At 42.0% G+C, this 23,828-nt stretch overlaps 1 pseudogene; it reads left to right on the plus strand.

Annotated features, from left to right (window-relative positions):
* The first annotated feature begins 10,927 nt into the window (after window positions 1–10,927).
* Window positions 10,928–23,444, plus strand: LOC136531255 (uncharacterized; annotated as a pseudogene).
* Window positions 23,445–23,828: the final 384 nt, after the last annotated feature.

Raw genomic sequence — 23,828 nt, forward strand, 5'->3', positions numbered from 1 at the left:
ATGCTCATATAGCTACTTGTTTGCACCGGATTTTGGAAAGATCCGTTAAAATCCAAAATTTGGGAGATATCGTGAAGACCGCGTTGCCTTTGGTATCGGCTCTTACAAGTCAGGATCGGAATCAGCTAGATGATGGATCCAGAAGACGGTGACGTCAGCACCATCAGCTCAGGCATGGAGGAGCCGGACTTTGTTAATACTATGGTGACGACAACTGCCATGTTCATTTGGCTGCTGTTGGTTGATTCGTTGTGAGAGAAAAATATTGTTCGTTGGCTGAAAAAATACGGCTTATAAGTCAAGCGAACAAGGCGAACGACGACATCGGCTATGGGCGTAAAGGAGTCAGACTCTACTAGAAAGAGAAGCATGGAGTCCAATTTACCCGATTTAGGTTGTTTTCTTTTCATTCAAGAATTGTTTGGTCTTGTTCGAATATGACTCGTTAAGCCCAAGGTATAAATATGAGCCCCGACTATTGTAATCAGACATCCGATCAATCAATATAATTTTCGGCTTTCACGCCAAAACCCTAGGAATAGGAGTAACGTAGTTTCTCGACGAATTCTTCGGTTTGCAGGGTTACGTCGGTTTTCGATCTCGGCTTACTTGTGAGTATCGTCACGGCTTGTACTTTATCTTGTGAGGCTGCATCGTTCGATCTCTCTCTTGATTTAGTATAAGTTAGTTATCGATTTGTATCTAATTAAGTAAGGCTGCATCTTTTGATCTCTTGCCTGATTTGATATCAAAACACCAGTTATTGAATCTATTAAGATCAACAAGGCTGCATCTTTAGATCTCTTGCTGTTTTTAGAAGATTCAGCAGTTATCGATCTTACTATATTTAGTATTTTACTAAATTTAGTAAAATCACCAATTTATTTGGCTAGATCAAGATCCATCGGCTCTTATCATTCTAATCTGTCGTTTTGCTATATTGCCACATTTATTTTATTCCTAACGTTAGATTCGTTATCATCAGTCGATGTATCTTGGTTCTAGTCAAACATAGTGCGCTTTCGAGGCCTTACTTTGTTGTAAATAGATCTATCGGCTAGTAGTCTTTGGTTTATCGCCCTGCTATCAACGCTGTATCGTTTGATAGTGACGCTGGATTAAAGATTATTAATCTATGGATTTATTTATTAGGAAAGTAAGGCATTGTTTGTTCACTATGCTCTCATTGGCTCTATAACCGATGGTCGGCTTCAATGTTCTACAGCATGTTTTCATGAGTCTTTTTCGTTATGATTAGATCTAGGGGAATTCCTGGATTGCCATTAAAAAAGATCGCAATACCCTATGTGTCTCTGGAAAAGTTCAGAAGTCTTCAGCGTTACTGCTCCAACTTTTTTGTGCCCTCCATGCCACTGCCGTCAGTTTGAGCTCTAACGCCGTCTTGTGAAAAGTCAAAAATACCCTTAAGTCTAAATATGTCATTATTTTTTTAACATCTTAACGACTTCAAATGAAAAAACTCAAAACTAGAAAGTTGTAGATCTCGTCGAGATCTATAATTTTCATATAAAAATTATCTTCCCTTAATTCCACAAAAAAATATGATTTGATATGATTTATATCTTAGAAAAATTATATCTTTTTTTTGCGGAATTAAATGAAGATAATTTTTATATAAAAATTATAGATCTCGACGAGATCTACAACTTTCTAGTTTTGAGTTTTTTTATTTGAAGTCGTTAAGATGCTAAAAAAGAATTAATGACATATTTAGACTTAAGAGTATTTTCAACTTTTCACACCTGTAGTTTGACGACGTTAGAAACCAAACTGACGACAGTGGCATGGATAGCACAAAGAAGTTAGAGCAGTGGCGCTGAAGACCGCTGAACTTTTCTAGGGGCACACAGGGCATTGCGATCTTTTTTAATGACACACAAGGAATCTCCCCTTAGATCTATCGGCTTGATGGCTTTATTTTATTGCCTTTGCCAACGCTGCATCAATCTGACCTGTTGGGCAGTGATAATGGATTAAATCTGGATAGTTTATAGGCCTTTTTATATGAAAATAAGATGATTGTTCACATGTTGTAATCCTTTCTATGCTCATCGGCTCAATGACCTGTATTGCATATTCTCTGTTTTAGCTGATGACACCTTTTTACATTGCATACATTATTAAAATTGATATATATCGGCTCTCTAGCCGATGGCCTTATTATGAGATTTTTTTTAATTTTAATACTTTTTGAAAACTAATTTTAAATTTAACAATGTCTGTTTTTTAAAACTAACACTTTTGGCCGCGCCTATTGCCCTGGCGTGGCCAAATGCCTGTGCCGCGCCATGCATGGTGGCGCGACAGAGGGCTGACGTGGCGACAACCGGAATCGCTGACCGATGACGTGCCAGGGTCTGCCGCGCCATAGACCTTGGCGCGGCAGTGCCGCGTCCTGATCCGTGGCGCGGCAGAGCCTAATGAAACCCCGCGGCCAGTCCCGCCTGCCCAAGCAGCAAGCCCACCTGGCCGCCGCGCCCGCCGCCCGCTTGGCGGTACCGGGACGGTTTAATCGGAACGCGTCGTGTCGATAGTGGGAGTTATTCTAAGTATTGCTTGACGTAAAATCAATAGTGGATTTGTTTCTGTCTTTTGTTGAATTTTTTTCACGGTCGAATAGAGAATTTGATAAGCCAATGATATTTTTTCCGTCTTTCATAATACGGTTAACCACCATGTTAACTAATCGATTACAAAAAATTAGATCGGATTGAAACGAATATTTTTTTAAGGGAATTTATTTATTTAGCTTTTTGGCCCCATATTATAGGATCGGCGGCGACGCAACCATAGACCCTGGCTTCCTCGACCCCTTGAGTAAGACACCGGCCACCAGCATCGAGATACTCCGGGACTACCAGTTTCCGAACTAGTTGCTACTTAATCTCGCATATAGTGATGCCGCAACGCATTGAAACGAATATGAAGCAAACAAATGAAGTCCGTGCACAAGTTGACACGCTGCCACATAATATTTTTATTGGTTTGACATAAGTTCAACATAACATAACATACTCCTCTGACTCGTCCCTAGTGACAGGACTGAGATAGTACTGGAGCTCCGGAGCATCCCAAGGACACCAATGCACCTGAACATTTCATAATTGAGTTAGGCTGTGATATAGTGTAGATCAAACAAGATGCAGGTATGATAGTAAAGAGAGCGTAACCTGATGCTGTGTCAGGATGTCGAGACCGTCCGTGTACTCCCTGTACTTACGTCTCATATTCCTTCTAACTAACTCTGATTCCGTCTAGATAAACAGAGCTGTAGGGAGTGTATCATGCCCGTTCCATTGCTGCATTGGACACGATAATGAATTAGCCATTAATAAACTCATCATATGTAACCATATCGAAGAATATAATGAACCGAAGTACTTACTTGTAAACCAGTACTAAGGGGCCTCCCAACAGGCCATCGTTCCCAACACCAAACCTAGAGTAGGTACGAGCAACCTCCAAGGTTCGTATACCCTGAGGTGCGATGACAGACAATGCATAGCTATCGATACGTCCATGCCAGGACTGCGCTGTCCCAGCTATACGCCGCTATGTTCTCCCACGACTGGCGTAGTATGTCAAGGAAGATCCAGCTGATGGTGTTGCCCGAGGTGTCTGGGAAGAGGAAAGCACCAAGAAAGTGCTAGAGCCACACTCGAGCGAACTTGTCGATCTGAGCCTCCTCAGCCTATGGATCCAAGTAATTAAAGCGCTCCGTGATCCAGGACGACGAAACACCGGAAGTTTTCGTGAAATTACCAAAGAAAATGAGACCCGATGGCTGCAGGAAAGCAATGCAAGTATTAAATAGGCTTCAATTTCTCACTTATTTTTCTAAGAAGCGAAGAAAGCCAGTAAACTGAGCCACCAGCTCCCTCCAGTGATCGTTGTCAACTATCCCTGTTACTAAAAGTCCCCCCAACCGAAGGCCAAAAATAGCATTCACGTCCTGCATGGTCAAGGTCATCTCGCCACAAGATAGGTGGAACATGTGGGTCTCAGGCCTCCACCTGTTATAAGAATAGAACGACTGTTAGTTGCCTCAAATTTGTTACAAGAATGTTTACGTACAAAGAATGCACTTGCACCTGTCTACAGCTGCAGTAAGTAGTGCTGGGTCATGGGGCGGAAGACCATGGTTAACAACACGGACAAACTCGAGAAAGCCGGCACGCCGTATGTACGGCTCATAACGCTCGTCCCACTAGTGCGTCCTGGTGTGCGTGCGGGGCCTCAAAGTAGGCAAGGCCACCTCTGCGTCGTTGTCACTCAAGATGTGTGCTCGGTGCTGGTCGTCGTACTCCACCTCAAGAATGTGGTATAACGGGTGCTGCCTGGGAGGGGTCATCCTGTTACAAATTGATAAACTAAACGTTATAGTATTCAAATTAACAAAATTCAAATTAACATTATGTAGCATTGCAAAATTTGAACTACTTGTTATGTAATACGAACACAATATAAAAGCACATGTATATATTCAAAGTAACATTAACAGACATATCACGCACTAGTAACATAAACAACTTCACTAGGAATATAAGCATTTGATGAAACTTCATGAAGTCATCAAAATCGAAGTATCACGCACTAGTAAGTACCGACATTTGTAAACTAGTATCTATACCCAAAATCCCTAACTAAATAACTAACTATAAACTAAATAATAAATACCTAATCAATCCCAAAATCCAAAATCCTAACTATACTAGAACACACAACCTCAAACCTAAAAACTACCTACGTAAATCACAAACAAATTCACTAACCTAACTATCCTAAATTTGACAAACTATCATAAATCAATAACAATCATAAAATCCTAACTATCCTAAATCACTAATTATCCTAAAACAATAATAATCAAAATAACATGAAATCTAGAGGGAGGTACCTTAGGAGCGGGCGGCCTTGACGCGCCAGCGTTCGTGGCGCCGCAGCGGGCGGGGGGGGGGGGGGGGGGGGGGGGGTGCGTGTGGGCGGGCGGGCTCACTTGCGATATTTATTTGGCCCTGCCGCGTCATGCCCCGTGGCGCGGCACTGCCGCGCCAAGATCAGTGGCGCGGCAGAGCCCTGCCACGTCACCGGTCACGATTCCAGTCGTCGCTACGTTAGCCCGCTGCCGCGCCATCATGCATGGCGTGGCACAGGCATTTGGCCGCGCCAGGACAATAGGCGCGGCAAAAAGTGTTAGTTTAAAAAAAACATGCAGTGTTAGATTTAAAATTAGTTTTCAAAAAATGTTAAAATTAAAAAAAAAATCTATTATGATCGGCTCTTTAGCCGCATATCGGAACTGTCTGGACAACAACCGACATGTTCTGCCTTAAATTACTGATTATCTTTTTTCTTGTCAATTACATGTCAAATTGACTGGCACGCCCTTGATCCCAAAATCGTCAGCTAAAGCTATGCAGATATTCCAGGCTTGTCGTGTGTCCTACGCAGTGACCAAATTTCTGCGTCGACACTACTACAACTAGACCTCAGATGTTCTTGTCAATATAGCTTGTCAATTTCTTTGTGTAAACAGCTGAGGTCGAGATGCAGTTTAATAGGCAGCCCAGCTCAGCAATGCTTGCTAACCTTTATGCATTCCATGTGCTTTCTGTTGTACCATTTCATCAATCCATCAACAACCAAGATAATTTTCAGAAAAAAATGCAAAAGACAAATGGGTCAATGATGTTAATATAAGAAGCGCTAATAGTTACAAGAGACGTGGGGGGGCACTTAGTTACTCTGTTTTTTTTTCATGCCATTGGGTTTAACATCCTGTTATAGAGAAACAAAAGATAAGACAACAAACAAGAATACAAATAAATCAAGGAAATAAGGAGTATGCACTATGTTCTTAAAGCTGTCTATAATTTACATGACTATATTGCGTGCGGTAGCTCCGTCACAAGTTTGGAAATCTTCTAGGACAACCTTGATCGTTGCTGGGGTAGTGGCTAGCGACTGGAGTTGTTGCCGGTGAATGAACTTGTTTGGCACTTGCACAGTTCGTACGGCAGGGCATAGGCTCATCGGTCCGAGTTAGAGGAGTTGCTGTTGCGCATGGCCCACGCGATGGTTTGGTCCATCCCCAGGAGTGCTGTATAGTACTAGCAGTTACTCGAGGGGAAAAATTTCTCAATTGTCAATTTTCACGAGTTTCTTGTCATGTCAACATTGAAAGTATGATTAAAAATTCAAACTGCGAAGCACAAATGACAAACTTGCAATTTAAATAGCAATTAGTGGTCCAATTAACTTTTGTGCGCCCCACTAAAAAGTCGTCTTGGTTTGCGGATATCGCCTTGCTAGGCGACTCCACCATGGTGCCCCGGTCCGAATTTTTTATTTTTCAGCTTTAAAAAAAATTCACAAATAGACCTCTGATCTTGGCTCCATGACTTTTGGCGCCGAGGAAATACGTCTCGGCGCCATGGCCAATGGCGCCGAGATCTTGGCGAGGCGTCGGACGTGGCGGTGACCTGACGCCGACGTGGACAAGGCCTCGGCGCCAAAGATCTTGGCGTCAAGCAGTTACCCTATAGATCCTGGTGTTTGAAATGAAACAAGTATAATTGTTCAGAAGAACATGCAACAATACCATTACGGTTCGGCTGGTTAGGACGCGCGTGACTTAGCTTAAAGGTCTAGGCTTAAACCCCAGCGCTAAATCTTTTTTTGCTACATTTTTAGAGCCAAGCATAAATGTATGCCAAAACCAGTTTCCGGTAACAGTCGAGTCGTATCTTTTTAAGCATAATTTGCTCAAAACTGATGCGGATCATCGCTAAACTGCTAACAACACACACAAACGCAATGGCTGGCAGGCCGCCGGTGTGGAAGAACGACTACAACTTTATATTATCGTCATGCTCATTCAGGGTCTCGAGGAGACGATCAACAGGTTGCTCTCCAGAATCACGCATGCCATTTCCGCCAACTGAAACCGCGAGCGAGAAAGGCATGTTCTAAAAATGTTAGAGCCAAGCAAGTGTAGCAAAAAGATTCAGCGCTGGTGTTCAAACCCAGGCCTTTGAGTTAAGTCGCGCACGTCCTAACCAGCTGAACCATAATGGTATAGTTACATATTTCTCGGAACAGTTATACTTGTTTCATTTCAAACGCCAAGATTTATAGGGTAGCAGCTCGACGCCAAGATCTACGGCGCCGAGGCCTTGTCCACGTCGACGTCAGGTCACCGCCACGTCCGACGCCTCGCCAAAACTTCGGCGCCATTGGCCATGGCGCCGAGACATGTTTACTCGGCGCCAAAAGCCATGACGCCGAGGTCAGAGTCCATAAACGAAAATTAAACCACCAGAGATCTATTTATGAATATTTTTCAAAAAAACGCTGAAAAATAAAAAATTTGGCCGGAATGAATTGAAGCACGCATCCATGCATGGCTATGTCGGATGCCGCCAAACGAAGCTGTCCCTCTCCGATCTTGGATGGCTAGCTCGATCTATGCAGGATCGACCGGAGCAGCAGTGAGCAGTGTACAGTAGTCCCCAATGCATGATAGATGAGTCTCTGCTGGCACGTCGATCTACGAAAGGACCATCACATTCACATATATATAGGAGCGCAGCATGCGTACGTCCACACAAATCCAATTAATCATGCACCCATGAAGCTAAGATCTCCATCGAACTATGCACCGATGCTATCCCTCCGCTTCAAATTATAAGTCGTTTTAACTTTTTGTTCAACCATTTTATTATGTATCTAGACATATTATTATATCACGATGCATAGTAAAATCGATGTAAAAAAAATCAAAGCGACTTATAATTTAGAACGAAGAAAATATTTTTTTACTTCATCATTGATGGACTGTACTTGCATAGCTAGCACTTGAAAGATGGATTGATGGTAGGTAAAGATGGATCTAAGCTATTACTATCTTGTATACATCCTTGATCCATCATTGACCATCGCCAACAAGCCCATGGTCGATGGATAGGACATGTGTGGATGAACTAATTGCTAGGCACCTAAACTTTAGTCTAGTAAATTCAAATAGGAGCGTACTAAATTTTAGTTCAACTTTAACGGGTTGCTAGCTCACTGGTTGGCAAAAGCAAGCTAAACTAGACCAAAAGCTGACAGGAACATGAAAAGAGGTAAATGTCATTCAACCTACTCCTTTCTCTCTCCTCTGTCCTCTCTCCCATGCTAAAAGGGTAGCATAGTCTATTCAATCAGGAATTACCTAAAATTTAGTTTGTTTACAAACATCACCCAGCTAAATTTTAGGTGACTAAACTTTAATTAATCCAACTAAATTTTAGTTCTAGGTGATCCAAAAATACCTTAGGTGCGGGTGGTCAGCTTCGTCATATCTACCCATATGGGCACATATATATATGCCCGTTGGTCTCATGACGCAAGCTAGATAGCTAGGTTTTCTAGAAAGATAAAAGTGCTACTACTCTCTCTGATCCAAGATATATGAAGAGTCATCTTTCCAGGAGTTAATCCGTTTTAAGTTTGATCAAATTTATATAAAATGTATTAACATTCATGATACCAAATTGATATTATTATATTAGATTAATCATGGAATATATATGTCCATAGTGTTTCTATTTTAAGTCATAAATATTAATAATATTTTTTATAAATTTAGTCAAACTTAAGAAAGTTTAAATTAATTCAAATCTAGAATTAATTTATTTTCTGTAATGGAGGATGCAGTAGATTTGTAGCCAAAAAAATTAAGAGTTCGGTAAGGTTCAGTCGTTGTAAATCTGGAGATGCAGTTAGGTGAAACTTGCCGCGTCCTGTAGAGGACGGGTTAGATTCATTCTTGGGTAACACACCGGCCCAGCCCATGGTCAGGTCAGCTGTGTTCGTGGGCCCGTGGTGGACTGTCGTATATTCATTTATAACTCGCTAACTGGATCCATGTCCACAACTCCAACCAAACGTTAACAAAGCCCTACGTTTCTATCCAATATGGCCCATATTTTTATGTAGCCAGCTTAATTTTTCTTGCAAATTGGCCCATCATGCTACTTGTGTTCTTGCTCTATTGCCCGCGGCACAGTTAGGTACACGATCAGGGGCGGATCCAGATCCAGTGGCATATCCTAGGTCCAGCCCAACAAGACTACTACCGCTTTTTGTAAAAAGAGAGAAGCCAGCCCTGCAGCCAGCACGCAAGACGACTCCAGAACACTCGACGCACGAGACCGCGACTCCACCGATTCACCTTGTCTTTAATTTGGACCAGGATTGGGAAAAATGAATAACAATACTCCATCCGTTCTAAATTATAAGTCATTTTGATTTTTTTTACATAGAATTTGCTATATATCTATATATACGTTATATCTACCTACATAGTAAAATAGATATACCAAAAAAGTCAAACTGACTTATAATTTAGAACTGAGAGAGTAATCCTCTATGAATAAATATAATTAAACTATTCTTGAAACCAACGTGCTTTCTGAAACAAGATCCCAACAAAGTTTCAGTCACTTAGTCTATAAAAAAAACTTAAGAGGCTAACAAGATGCCAAGGTGTGCCCACGCCCCTCGGCACGTCACGTCCATTTAAAATTAAAGACTTATATTAGTTAATATCAAAAGTAGATCTATTTTGTTCTAGACTAGAGAAGAAGAAGAAAAAGATAAGAAATGAATCAGACTCTGATGTGTTTTTGTGTACTGACACATACAAATTTTCTTCTCTTTATTAATTTATTTATTTCTACTTCTTTTAGATTTGGGACATGTTTCATCTCTTTGAGTTAGACTTGATCACAGTTCTATGATTTGAGCATCTGATGAGAAACAACATGCTCTATATATCTGGGCAAAATTGGCTGACGGACACCCAAAGTTGTGGTCGTTTGCTAGCGGATACCCAAAGTGGAGCTGCTTGCTAGAACACACTCTGGTTTGTTGCAATTTTGCCACAGGACACCGCGCCTCATATTTTATTCATTTGCACCGGTTGAGGAGAGATAAATTTTCAATATTGACATCCGGTCCCCCTGAGCCACATTTGGGTCCGACCCGAACCTCGTCTGGTTAGACCAGATAATAACTGGCCCGGACCCGACTGTTAGGGTTACAGCGGGCGTCACTTTCCCCAATCCCACTCCCGCCGCCGCTCACTCCACTCTTGTGGCCGCCTCGATGCCGTCCACTCCACTCCAGTGCCCGCCGCCATTGACACCTCTAGCCTCGGCCATCATCCACCATGGGGGCTGAGGATCTGCAACACCCCCGTGACCCGAAGATGAAGCCCCCCAGCAGAAAGAACGCACATTGCCCAGGTTCTCCACCTAGGGTGCCTCAATTCAAATGGATTCCAAAAGGGTGAGATTTCTTGCACCCGTACTTTTTCAATTTGTATGCCGGCAGATGCGTTAGAAAGGTTGCAGTTTCAAATCGTTTAGTTTGGATCTGGTCTTTTTTTTATTTAGGATGGATCTGACGGCCGCCTGTAGGTTGGCGATTAGAGTACCTGCCTATGTAGAGCAAAGACCAGATGGGCTCGATGATTATCATGTAACTGCTAATTTCATGCATGTGGTGGACAAGGATACCTTCAATTGGATGGGTTTTTATGATTTGCTTGCTGAGGAGATAGTTCATGGTAAGGATTAAGCACAAGAGGTTACTTTCTTTGACAAAATCAAGGATGAGACAATGCACATAGATTCTAATTCTACTCTGCTACATGCATTTGATGTGTATTGGGACAGTAGAAGGCTGCCACTAACTGTAGAGGTTGTTGACACTGGTCCTCGTTTATTACAGTCTCAAGTTTCTAATGCCAATGCATCTAGTGGTACTCAGTCTCTTATTAGCACACAACAGAGTTAGGTCATTTGTTTGCCAATAGCTATGATTCTGCATGTTGATAATCCAATAGCTGTTCATAATGATGAAGCTGATCATAATCCAGAAGCTGTTGATAATCCAGAAGGTGATGATAAATCCTGAGGTTGATACTAATCCAGAAGGTGATGATAATCCTGAGGTTGATGCTAATCCTGAAGGTGATGACAATCCTGAGGTTGATGCTAATCCTGAAGGTGATGATAATCCTGAGGATGATGCTAATCCTGATGATGACTGGGGAGAGTTTGATGAAATTGAGTATGTAGGAGTAGATGATGAGAAAGAGAAGTACAAGGATGTGCTCATTGATGATGCTGAGGATGGCTGTGATTATTATCCTGACAGTGACCCAGAAGATGATGACCCACTAGGTGTGGATGATGAGAGGGGCTGTGAGGGTGTGCTGCATGTGACTGACATAAATAACCCTAAGATAGTTGTTGGTGTTACTTTTGAAGATGGTTTCTGTTTTAAGAGGTGCATTAGGCAATATGCTGTGCTTAATGAAGTTGAACTTGCAGGTCCTTATAGTGAGTCACGGTGGTACAGAGCATATTGTAAGGCCAAGAGGTGTAGGTGGAGGATTCATGCATCTCAATGTCAAGATGGGAGGACATGGCAAGTATGTTTGATGTAGTTATTGATTCATTGTTAGATTCAGTGTTCATTTGTTGTTTACTAACTGTTGACTTTGTTTCCTTGTTTGATTGATGGGTGCAGATTAAGAAGTTATCACATAAGCATAACTGTGCCAGCAAAAGCAAAGTGCAAAGGAATTGCATGGCTACCAATCACTGGGTCAAGGATAGAGTGATAAATTGGCTTAGGGAAGATCCAACTCTTGGGCCTAAAGTTTTGAAGGGCAAGTTAGAGGAGAATACTGCATCCAGGTGAGCTACTACGTTGTTTGGGACTACCAACAGATGGCCTTAGATGAGATATTGGGTGGCTAGGAGGATAGCTTTGTACATGTGTTTTCTTGGAAAAGAGAAATTGAGAAGAGGAGTCCTGGCAGTGTTGTAGAGGTTGAGTGGGATGTTGTGAATAGGAAAAGAAGATTCAGTAGGATGTTTGTAGCACTGAAGCCATGCATTGATGGCTTCCTTCAAGGTTGCAGACCTTATCTTGGCATTGACTCCATAGTTTTGATAGCAAAGTGGAAGGGGCAGTTAGCAGCTGCAGTAGGTATTGATGGGCACAACTGGATGTTCCCAGTGGCCTTTGGATTATTTGGCATTGAGACCAAGGACAATTGGAAATGGTTCATGAAGATGCTACACAAGTGAAAGGTCCTTGTTTGGTTTTGGTAATTGAGTGACAACTTAGGTGGACTAATTGTGTTTATGTGAGATACACAGGTGATTAGTCCATAGGTACATGTGTATGAGCAACATATGCCATAAAGGTGAAAATAGCTTGGAGATGTTGCAAAGCTCACACATGTGATGATGAAGGAGCTTAAATGCACATGAGACATGACATTGAGTCATGTGATCAAGGTGGAGAAGATTACGACAAGACTTAGCTTGATGGACCAGTTGCAAGCGTGAACGGCAAGTTGAAGGCTTTGGAGTGATGGACCGCGTGGCGGTGAAGCTTGAGCAAGACTTGGCGCCGATGGACGATGGCAACGGTGAAGAGCAAGTAAAGTCAAGATCGATGAACCAATATGATCACGTGATGATATGAAGTGGATCATATCATTGTTGATCGTGTTGGTGCATGTGTTGCATCGACGTTGGAGGAGATGGAATGGAATGCGCAAGGTAAAGGTATAACCTAGGGCATTTCATTTCACCGGTCATAGGTGTGTAGAGAAGTTTATGACCAGGTTTAGGATAGATGGCCATACTATCAAGAGGAGCAAACTTATTTGCATATCGGTCATCTAGTGCCACTCGAGTGATTTAACTTTGCATCGTCGCTAGGATCGAGTGGGGTGGCAAGTTGAGTGGCTAACATCCATTGGGAAATGATTGTGAAAAGCTAACACACATACACATGGTGGTGTACACTTGGTGGTGTTGGCATATTTACAAAGGAGATGGAGTTGGAGTTGATGTGAATCAACTTGGTGAAGAAACTCCACCGGCGCCCTACACAGAAAAGAGGGTCTCACAGAGTGCACTGGACGCTGGCACTGGAAGTGATCGGACGCTGGCAGGGCACGTCCGGTCAGGCTGACGCATGGTGACGTAGGAGCTGGAGTATGACCGGACGCTGGGCTGTGTCTGATCACGTGCTGTACCTTACTGTAAATGACCGGACGCTGAGGGTCCAGCGTCCGGTCAGTTGAAGCTGCCACATCCAGTTAGAAGATGACTATTGAGATCGGAAGAATGTCGTTGAACGCAGGTGACAAGTGGCTATCATCGGGCGACCGGACACTGAGGTCTAGCGTCTGATCAACACGACCGGAGCGTCCGGTCGACCCAACAGTTGCCCAGTGAAGGAGTAACGGCTAGTTTAGCCCTTGGGGCTATAAATAGAAGTGGCCTTCGGCCATGGCGGGTGCTAAGCACCTTGGGGGACTTTGTGTCCATGCTTGAGAGTGCTTAGGAGCCCTCTATCTCACACATACTTGATAGTGATCATTCGATTGTGTGAGTGAGCGATTCTAGTGCGATTGCATCATAAGGTTGCATCGAGTGGCACTAGGTGATCGAGTTGCAAGCCGGTGGTGCTTGTTACTCTTAGAGGTTGCTACCTCCTAGACGGCTTGGTGGTGGTCTCCGTCGAAGCCCGTAAGAAGCTTATGCGGCGCTCTAGAGAAGAGCTTGTGAGGGGCATTGTGCTCGCCCCGCGGGAGCCGCGAAAGCAACTTTAGTAAAGCGTGTCATTGAGCTACCCTCATTTTCGGGGTAGGTTCTTGCGGTGCCCGACGTGCAGGCTTGGCGGGTGATGCCAATTAGCCGTCGAACCACCAAGTGAGCGGTCGACACAACGGGGACTAGCATATTGGCAAACACGTGAACCTCGGGAGAAAAATCATCGTGTCAACCTTGTTCTTCCCATTGGTTTGCATCCCCGTTACATAAGCTTGCGTTTACTTTCATATACATTAAGCTTGTGTTGTTGCTTTGTAATTAGTTAGCTTGTGTAGCTTGCTAGTTACCTTCATGCGTGTGTAGCATAGAAGTAGCTCCCTTATGTGGCTAATTTGATTTGTGTAACCTTGTTAGTCACATTACTTAGTTTGTATAGCTAAGTAATTGCGCTCTCTAATTTGGCATTGGTTGCCTTGTTATTGAGTATTGCTAGTGAGCTTAGTTGGCTTTGTGCTTTTACTTACTATCATGTGTAGGAGCTCCCTTGTAGCTTAAAGTACTAGTGGCATAGGTTTGTGTGACATTGCTTCTAGAATTGGTTAGGAGAGTTCTAGCTAGCCCGGCACCTTTGTTGCTTGATTAGTATCTTTGCAAGGTGCTAGTGAATATAGATAGAGGGGTGTAGTCTTAGTTAGACCGATAGTTTTAATTCCGCACTTGTTTCGGTTAGCCAACATGATTAAGTTTTAAAAATGACTATTCACCCCCCTCTAGTCGCCATCTCGACCCTTCAAGTGGTATCGGAGCCTGGTCTCTCTTTTGTGGTCTTCACCGACCCGAGAGGATGGCATCTAATGGGCTAGATGTTTGTGAGGCACATATTTTTTATGGCACAAACTTTGCACTTTGGAAAAATCACATGCTTGATCATTTTTGTGCAAAGGGACCTAAATTTTGGTGGGTTGTCACTAGTGGTCTCACCCATGTCTTGGATCATAGAACTCTAACCAAAGCTCAAAGAGTCCTCTATGAATTTGATGCACATGCTTGTTATTTTCTATTGGATGCTTTACATTTTGATTTGATGAAGTAAGTAAACTACAAGGGGACCGCTCGTGAGATATGGGAGTTCATCAAGGAAACCTTCGGTGATTCCTAGGATGATGGCAAATTCAAGAAGGAGGATGAGCCCAAGAAGGAGGTGCATGAGTGCGTTGAGCATAACCATAATATGGTGATTGTGAAAGATTGCTCCACCTCATGGTCAAGTGATGATGATGATCGATCAACTACAAGTTCACTTGACAAGGTTGATAATGGTGCCACAAGTGTTGTAAGTGATGATGCTACCCCATGCACACTTGATGGTGATGATGGTTCATGCTCAAGCCATGATGATGCTACTACAAGCCCATCCACTACACCACATTGTCTCATGTCACAAGGTGACACCAAGGTATCAAATGATGATGTGGTTGATCATGTTGATTCATATAATGAGCTTGTTAGTAGACTTGCTAGCATGACCATGTCTTTAGAAAATGAGAAAGCTAAAACATTGAAATTAGAATATGAAAACTCATTTATAAAGAACTCTTGTGAAGAACATAAGAAATTACATAATGCTTATAAATCTTCACTTGATGAGCTTAAATTGAATCATGAGACACTACTTGCATCTCATGATGAATTATTAGAACAACATGCTTCTCTCATTAAAGTATTTACAAAGAAACTTAAAAACAATGAGAGTTCATCACATGAGTCAATTGATAAATCACATACTATCGCTAACCCTTGTGATGTAGGCAAGAAGTATATATCCACCTCTTGTGATGATTTATTAGATATGCCATGCTCTTCACAAATAGATACTTGTTCTACTTCTATGTCTTATGAGACTAACCTTTTAAAGGAGAACAATGAGCTCAAAAGTGAAGTGAAGAAATTGAGCAGTAAGTTAGAGAGGTGCTACAACTCAAAAGTCACCTTTGAGCACATATTGAAGACTCAAAGAAACTATGATGACAAGTGTGGCATTGGCTTCAAGAAGAAGATGACAAAGGGCGAAAGAAAGAGAGAAAGGAAGATGAAGAAGCTACAACAAAGAAAGCTCTCTCATACCATGTGCTACCGGTGTCATGAAGCGGGACACCTTGCAAATGGTTGCCCAAACATTGAGAAGCTCAAGAATATAAAAGAAGAAGAGAGGCTAAAGCATGTCAAGTGCTTTAAGTGCCGCACTTGGGGTCATCTTACCTCAATGTGCCTAACCAAGCAATTGGTGAAGCAACAAGTGAAGCCTCAATCAAAGCCACAAGTTGAGTGAGAGAAGACACCCCAAGTTCAAATCAAGATCAACCATGAAGATGGTGGTGACTTGATGATAAAGAAGAAGAAAACAAGAAGGGGTGAAAAGGCAAGGCATCTAATGCAAACTCAAGATGCCAAGATGATGAGCAAGAATGAAGATTATGCTCACATCAAGTGCTTCAAGTGTGGAAATATGGGACACTTTGCCTCCAAGTGTCCTACCAAGCTTGAGAAGAAGCCTCAAGCAATCCATGAGAGGCAAGGCAATGAGAAGCACCATATGAGCAAAGATGAGAATGCTCAAGCAAAGAGAAAGTGCTACTCTTGCTGGGAAAGGGGACACATGGCACATTCATGTCTCCTAGGTGACATTTCTAAGCCTATTTCAATTGTTGATAATAATAATATGCTTAGGAAGGATGGCAATGGTACCTCATTGGTTGCAATTGCAAAACATCCCGCTATTCATACTAAGGCTATGCCTAAGTATGTTGCACCTAACTTGAGAGGACCCAAACTTGTTTGGGTACCATCAAAAAGTGGATTATTGATTATAGGTATCATCGGCATTGGAGACTTGATTCAATTGATCTCACATTGTTCATCATATGTTGAATCAAGTTATGAAGTTTAGTGCACATCATTATCCCAATGCCATGACAAATTGAATGAAGTCCAAATGTGCTACAACATACAAGTGTCTCATTCAAGTTGTGGTGATTTATTGGATTATTTGATGGCTTGCAAATATTTGAGTTGAAGCTTGCTAGTTGGATGATCATGAGCTAACCAAGGTATATCTCTTGTTGATCATTTCATTTGGATGCATATAAGTTGATTGAATTGGATAAATATGTAATGTTGCTTGCTATAAGATGTTTGAATGGATAATTGCCTAGTAATCAAGTTTGGATTGATTTGTATTGGATAAATTCATGAGATGACATTTAGTAAGTGATTTGAATGGATATATGTCTTATGAAAGTATTCAAACAAGTTAGTTTCAAGTTTGATTCATACATGATGAAGTATAGCTCAATTGCTTGAAATCTGTCCTATATTGAAAATCTGAGCTAGCTGTGATCATAGCCATGTTTGAATGATCAAAACCTATTTAATTGGCATGAAAATTGGTGTAATGCTCTATACTTATTGTATGAGATGATGTAGAAATTTCATGAAAATTGGATAAGAAATGCTTCGGTTTTGAAGTGGATCTTGTCAGCTATAGTGCAGCAGTTTTTAGCATATAGCAGTGGAGGAAGAATTGAAATATGGTAGCAATATAGAAGTCAAATGAAGCTCAAATTTTTACATCTGCTATATAACTTAGTAATGCACACCTCCACCAAATTTCGTGATATTTGGATTTGTACTTTGGGAGATATGCTTATGTCTTTGGAGAGTACAAAATCTGCCAGAAAAGTAACAAATATTGGATTAATCTAGAGTCACTTTGATTGAAAGGTCCTCAAGTTGGAAACATGTTTACAAGTGTTTGAGGTACCTAAGTTTGGTTTTGAGATGATCTAAAAGCATGACAAGCAAAGAGTACAAGGCTATTTGATTGTGGAGTTTACTTTGCATACATTTGGTACTCAAATTGGAAGATCAAGATCAAACTCAAGATGAAGTTAAAGTTTAAGTTCTAGTGACTATTGGAAATCATTTGGTAGAAACAAAAGAACTTAAACAAGAAGAAAGAAAAGGATTTAAAGAAGGAATCAAGGTTACTCATCAAGTTAAGTCCATTACTTGGATCAATCAATCAAATCATTTCAAGTGAGTATCAAGAATGGTTCTTGGAGAGAGGTCACTTCTCCCTAGTGTAGGGGCTTGCCGCCTATGAGTAGGTAAACCAAGTGTGGTACTTGGAAGGCTAACATGGAAGTGGTGATCCGAGGGACATTTAAGATGCTTAGTTGAAGCAATCAAAAGGATTGATCAAGAAAAGCAAGCAACACCCAAAAGAGAGTTAATCATGGTATTTCAAGTAGTATTTTCACATTGATGCTCTCATGCAAGCAAAGATCAAAAGATGAAGCAAGTCAACCACAACAAGAAAGTGCACTTGATCATTAGTGGTATTCATTTCATATGGGTGAAGAAGGGAATTCAAATTGGTATCTATTGGTCTTCACCAAGTTTATAATTGGACTTCACATTGCAAATTGGAGTAATGACTTGAAATCTATGTGACTATCATCTACTCCAATATAGCAAAGGTATCATTGAAATATGTATGATCATTTTATCCCTTACTAGTATGTGGTTAGTGTATATAGTACATGCTTCATAGGATCATGCATAACAAATGAAATGTTTAAATTCATAGCCTACCACTATTGTTTGAATGATTACTTGATCTAGTGGTTAGTACATGAATTTATTCATGAGCTAGTGAACCCAAGTATTTGACTTAATTTGGATTGCTAACAAGTGACAAGTACAACATTGGTAAGATAACCCTTGCAAGAGGTGTGAAGAAGCTTGTCATTGGTTCAAACTGAACTTGGAAGCTTAGGCAAATCATTTTAGTTCAAGTCAATCATAGAAGCTCATGACAGTGATAAGAGTACAAGCACAAAACAACAATGCAAATGGATATCTAGTTTGTTTCAAATGGTATCTAGACTCAAGTATTTTATCAAGAATCTACAAATAATGTCTAGATCAACTCACAAGTGATATCCTATAAGTGGTACTCATGAAGATAGCAAATGTTCAAGAAATGGTCTTTATTGATAAATCAAACAAGTGGTTCCATACTAGAAGATTCTTTCAAATAGTATTCACTTCCTACAAGTGGTATCTATACATAGTATCAACCATAAAAGACGATGGTTCCACAAGTGATCCTTAACTTTAAGTGATCATCAAATAAAAAATACATCCCTCACCGACAAGAGCTTAAGTGTAAAAAAAAGGATGACCCGTACATAGAATGATAAGATACAAGTAGTACAAGTTAAAAGTTCAAAATGGCATCTACAAGTAGTGTCATTCCAACAATCAAGTAATGTCCATCAAAAATATAAAATTCAAGTCTCAATCATCTACCCCAAAGTGCATACCTTTGCATCAATAAGAAGCACACCTTTTATGGAAATTGATGACAAAGGGGGAGAGATTGTACAAAGATATAAAAGCTTGATTGAATGAGGGAGAGATTGTACAAGGGGGGAGATGAGATATAAAAGAAATAGAGGTTGGACATGGACATGGACAAAGAGGGAGCAACATTCAACAAAAGAGATGGATCAAAATTCTTGGACAAGAGAAGCACACAAGTAGGGGGAGCAAGCTCATGAACTTGGATTGATTGCATTTGAAATGTGCATATTCATGTGCTTGCTTGCATTGCATAAGCTTTCAAATTCAATATGCATGCTTATGTGGTGTATGCTAGTTGTAGAACTTGAATGATGATTTGATAACTAGCATGCATAGGATGATAGCTAGACACTTGGTATGCTTTTCAAGTAATGCTAGTACCTTGCTTTTAATGTTGATCTCACAAGGTATCTAGTGTTTTTATTGCCAAGTGATATCTAGCTAACCATGGTGCTAAGGATGAACTTAAAGGTGCAACTCCGATTGGTACACGCTTCAAAGGTTTATTCTATACACCTTAGCATCATTTAGTAGTAATTACTCTCCCATAATTTTAATCTATGCATATGTGCGAACTTCAAATCAAACATTCTAGCACATATGTAGGGGGAGCTAATACTACCATTTCGGGTTTGTGGTACTTGTCCAAAATTATTTTCACATGGTAAAATTGCTTGGGCAAGCAACATGAATCCAAAAGAGCTTAATTTCCATATCTTTGTAGAGTTGTCATCAATTACTAAAAAGGGGAGATTGAAAGGTCCTTGTTTGGTTTTAGTAATTGAGTGACAACTTAGGTGGACTAATTGTGTTTATGTGAGATACACAGGTGATTAGTCCACAGGTACATGTGTGTGAGCAACATATGCCATGAAGGTGAAAATAGCTTAGAGATGTTGCAAAGCTCACACATGTGATGATGAAGGAGCTTAAATGCATATGAGACATGACATTGAGTCATGTGATCAAGGTGGAGAAGATCAAGACAAGACTTGGCTTGATGGACCGGTTGCAAGCATGAAGGGCAAGTCGAAGGCTTTGGAGTGATGGACCGCGTGGCGGTGAAGCTTGAGCAAGACTTGGCGCCGATGGACGATGGCAACGGTGAAGAGCAAGTAAAGTCAAGATCGATGAACCAATATGATCACGTGATGATATGAAGTGGATCATATCATTGTTGATCGTGTTGGTGCATGTGTTGCATCGACGTTGGAGGAGATGGAATGAAATGCACAAGGCAAAGGTATAACCTAGGGCATTTCATTTTACCGGTCATAGGTGTATAGAGAAGTTTATGACCGGGTTTAGGATAGATGGCCGTACTATCAAGAGGAGCAAACTTATTTGCATATCGGTCATCTAGTGCCACTCGAGTGATCTAACTTTGCATCGTCGCTAGGATCGAGTGGGGTGGCAAGTTGAGTGGCTAACATCCGTTGGGAAATGATTGTTAAAAGCTAACACACATACACATAGTGGTGTACACTTGGTGGTGTTGGCATATTTACAAAGGAGATAGAGTTGGAGTTGATGTGAATCAACTTGGTGAAGAAACTCCACCGGCGGAGTGTCCGCTCGTAGAGTGCAGACAGTCCGACGGTGCCACCGGCGCCCTACACAGGAAAGAGGGTCTCACAGAGTGCACCGGACGCTGGCACTGGAAGTGACCGGATGCTGGTAGGGCATGTCTGGTTAGGCTGACGCATGGTGACGCAGGAGTTGAAGTATGACTAGACGCTGGCTGCGTCCGATCACGTGCAACCGGACACGTCCGGTCAAGGTCGGTACCTTACTATAAACGACCGGACACTGAGGGTCTAGCGTCCAGTCAGTTGAAGCTGCTGCGTCCGGTCAGAAGATGACTGTTGAGATAGGAAGAATGCCATTGAACACAGGTGACACGTGGCCATCATCGGGTGACCGGACGTTGAGGTCCAGCATCCGGTCAACACGACCGGAGCATCCGGTCGACCCGACAGTTGCCCAGTGAAGGGGTAACGACTAGTTTAGCCCTTGGGGCTATAAATAGAAGTGGCCTTCGGCCATGGTGGGTGCGGAGCACCTTGGGGGACTTTGTGTCCATGCTTGAGAGTGCTTAGGAGCCCTCCATCTCACACATACTTGATAGTGATCATTCGATTGTGTGAGTGAGCGATTCTAGCGCGATTGCATCATGAGGTTGCATCGAGTGGCACTAGGTGATCAAGTTGTAAGCCAGTGGTGCTTGTTACTCTTGGAGGTTGCCACCTCCTAGATGGCTTGGTGGTGGTCTCCGTCGAAGCCCGCAAGAAGCTTGTGCGGCGCTCCGGAGAAGAGCTTGTGAGGGGCATTGTACTCGCCCCGCGGGAGCCGCGAAGAGCAACTTTAGTAAAGCGTGTCATTGAGCTACTCTCACTTTCGAGGTAGGTTCTTGTGGTGCCCGACGTGCGGGCTTGGTCGGTGATGCCAATTAGCCATCGAACCACCAAGTGAGCGGTCGACACAACAGGGACTAGCGTGTTAGCAAACACGTGAACCTCGGGAGAAAAATCATCGTGTCAACCTTGTTCTTCCCGTTGGTTTGCATCCCCGTTACACAAGCTTGCGTTTACTTTCATATACATTAAGCTTGTGTTGTTGCTTTTGTAATTAGTTAGCTTATGTAGCTTGCTAGTTACCTTCATGCTTGTGTAGCATAGAAGTAGCTCCCTTGCGTGGCTAATTTGATTTGTGTAACCTTGTTAGTCACATTACTTAGTTTGTGTAGCTAAGTAATTGTGCTCTCTAATTTGGCATTGGTTGCCTTGTTATTGAGCATTGCTAGTGAGCTTAGTTGGCTTTGTGCTTTTGCTTACTAGCATGTGTAGGAGCTCCCTTGTAGCTTAAAGTACTAGTGGCATAGGTTTGTGTGACCTTGCTTCTAGAATTGGTTAGGAGAGCTCTAGCTAGCCCGGCACCTTTGTTGCTTGATTAGTATCTTTGCAAGGTGCTAGTGAACATAGATAGAGGGGTGTAGTCTTAGTTAGACCGATAGTTTTAATTCCACACTTGTTTCGGTTAGCCAACGTGATTAAGTTTTAAAAAGGACTATTCACCCCCTCTCTAATCGTCATCTCGACCCTTCAACAAGGCTATTGGTTTCCCACATGGTCTTGTTATTTCAAATGATGCAGGCAAAGAAATAGATAAGGCAGTTACCAAAGTCTTCACAAATGGTGTAGAGCACAGAGAATGCATGAGGCATCTTGTGAAGAATTTCCAAAAGAGATTTAGGGGTGAAGTGTTTGAACGGAACTTGTGGTCTGCATCAAGGTGCTATAGGCAAACAACCCATGATAGACATTGGAATGAGATGCTTAAGGCATGCCCAAAGGCAACAACTTGGCTGATGGACAATCATAAACATCTATGTGCAAGGTCAAAGTTCAACACAACATGCAAATGTGACTATGTCACCAACAACATAGCTGAGACCTTCAACAGTTGGATCAGGGAAGAAAAGTCCTTACTTGTTCTAGAACTCATGGACAAGATAAGGCAATTGATCATGGAGAGGTTTTGCACAAGAGGGTAGTTGGCCTCAAAGTTGTCTGGGTTTAAGGTTTTGCCTCATGTCATGAAGGAACTACACAACAAAACAAGAAATCAAAGGTACACCATTAACAGGAGTGGCCCAATGGTGGGAGAAGTAGAAGGTGTGAATAAGGACCTAGTTCCATGGAGGTTCATTGTTGATCTAGAAAAGAAAGAGTGCACATGTAGAGGTTGGCAGTTAACTGGTTTGCCTTGTGTGCATGCCATAGCTTTCATTGGCATAAGGAGGGTAGAATTGGAGGACTTTGTGGACCCTTACTACTCTATAGAAATGTTCAAAACAGCTTATGCAACTGCTATGCCACCTATGCCAGACAAGGAAGAATGGGAAAAGGTGGACATTGGCTTCAAACTCCTTCCTCCTCAATGTAATAGAGTAGCAGGAAGGCCAAGGAAAAGAAGGATGGTTGATGCTGAAGAAGGCGGGTCAAGCAGCAAGGGCAAGAGAAGGTGTAAAAGGTGTGGTGGATTTGGCCACCTCCAGAAAACCTACAATGAAACTATCCAAGACCCTGATGCACCACCACCTGCACCACCAAAGAATAGGAGGACTTACAAGCCAAAAGTGATTGAGATTATAGAGACCACAGATGATCCATCTAAGAAGAAGAAGAGGAAGGCCTCCTCCAAGAGGAAACAACCCAAGAAGAAGAAGGCAACTCATGTTGACCCTACACCTCCTAAACAAGCTACGCAATGCGTGATCCATCTCTTGCCTTCATTTTTCACTTAGTTTACTACATCTTAACCACATGTTTCATGTTGCAGGGTTCCAAACTCCCCAGTCACTAGGACCTAGGCCAAACACCAAGTGGCAGATAGCCCAAGGCCACTGACTAGGAGTTAGGCTAGTTCACAGCTGATATTCAATCCAAGAGCTGGCATTAGGAGCAAGAGGGTCCTGATGGACTTCTAGGCACTACAAGCAACACTGAAAGAGAAGAAAGATTTTGCGACTTCTGTGACTTCTGTGCTTTTCTGTGTTTTTATAGCTTCTGTGGCATATGAGCACTACCAGAACAAACAGAGACAACTAGAGGGCCATTTAGCTTGAGAACTTGTAATTTATTGAACTTGGTATAGTAGTGAACTGGGTATTGTAGTGAACTTGGTATTGTATTCTAGTGAACTTGGTATGCTTGTTATGCCATCTACCTTATGATGCTAATGTTGCTT

Source organism: Miscanthus floridulus, unplaced genomic scaffold (genome assembly GCF_019320115.1).
Source record: "Miscanthus floridulus cultivar M001 unplaced genomic scaffold, ASM1932011v1 fs_310_1_2, whole genome shotgun sequence".
NCBI classification, from domain to species: domain Eukaryota; kingdom Viridiplantae; phylum Streptophyta; class Magnoliopsida; order Poales; family Poaceae; genus Miscanthus; species Miscanthus floridulus.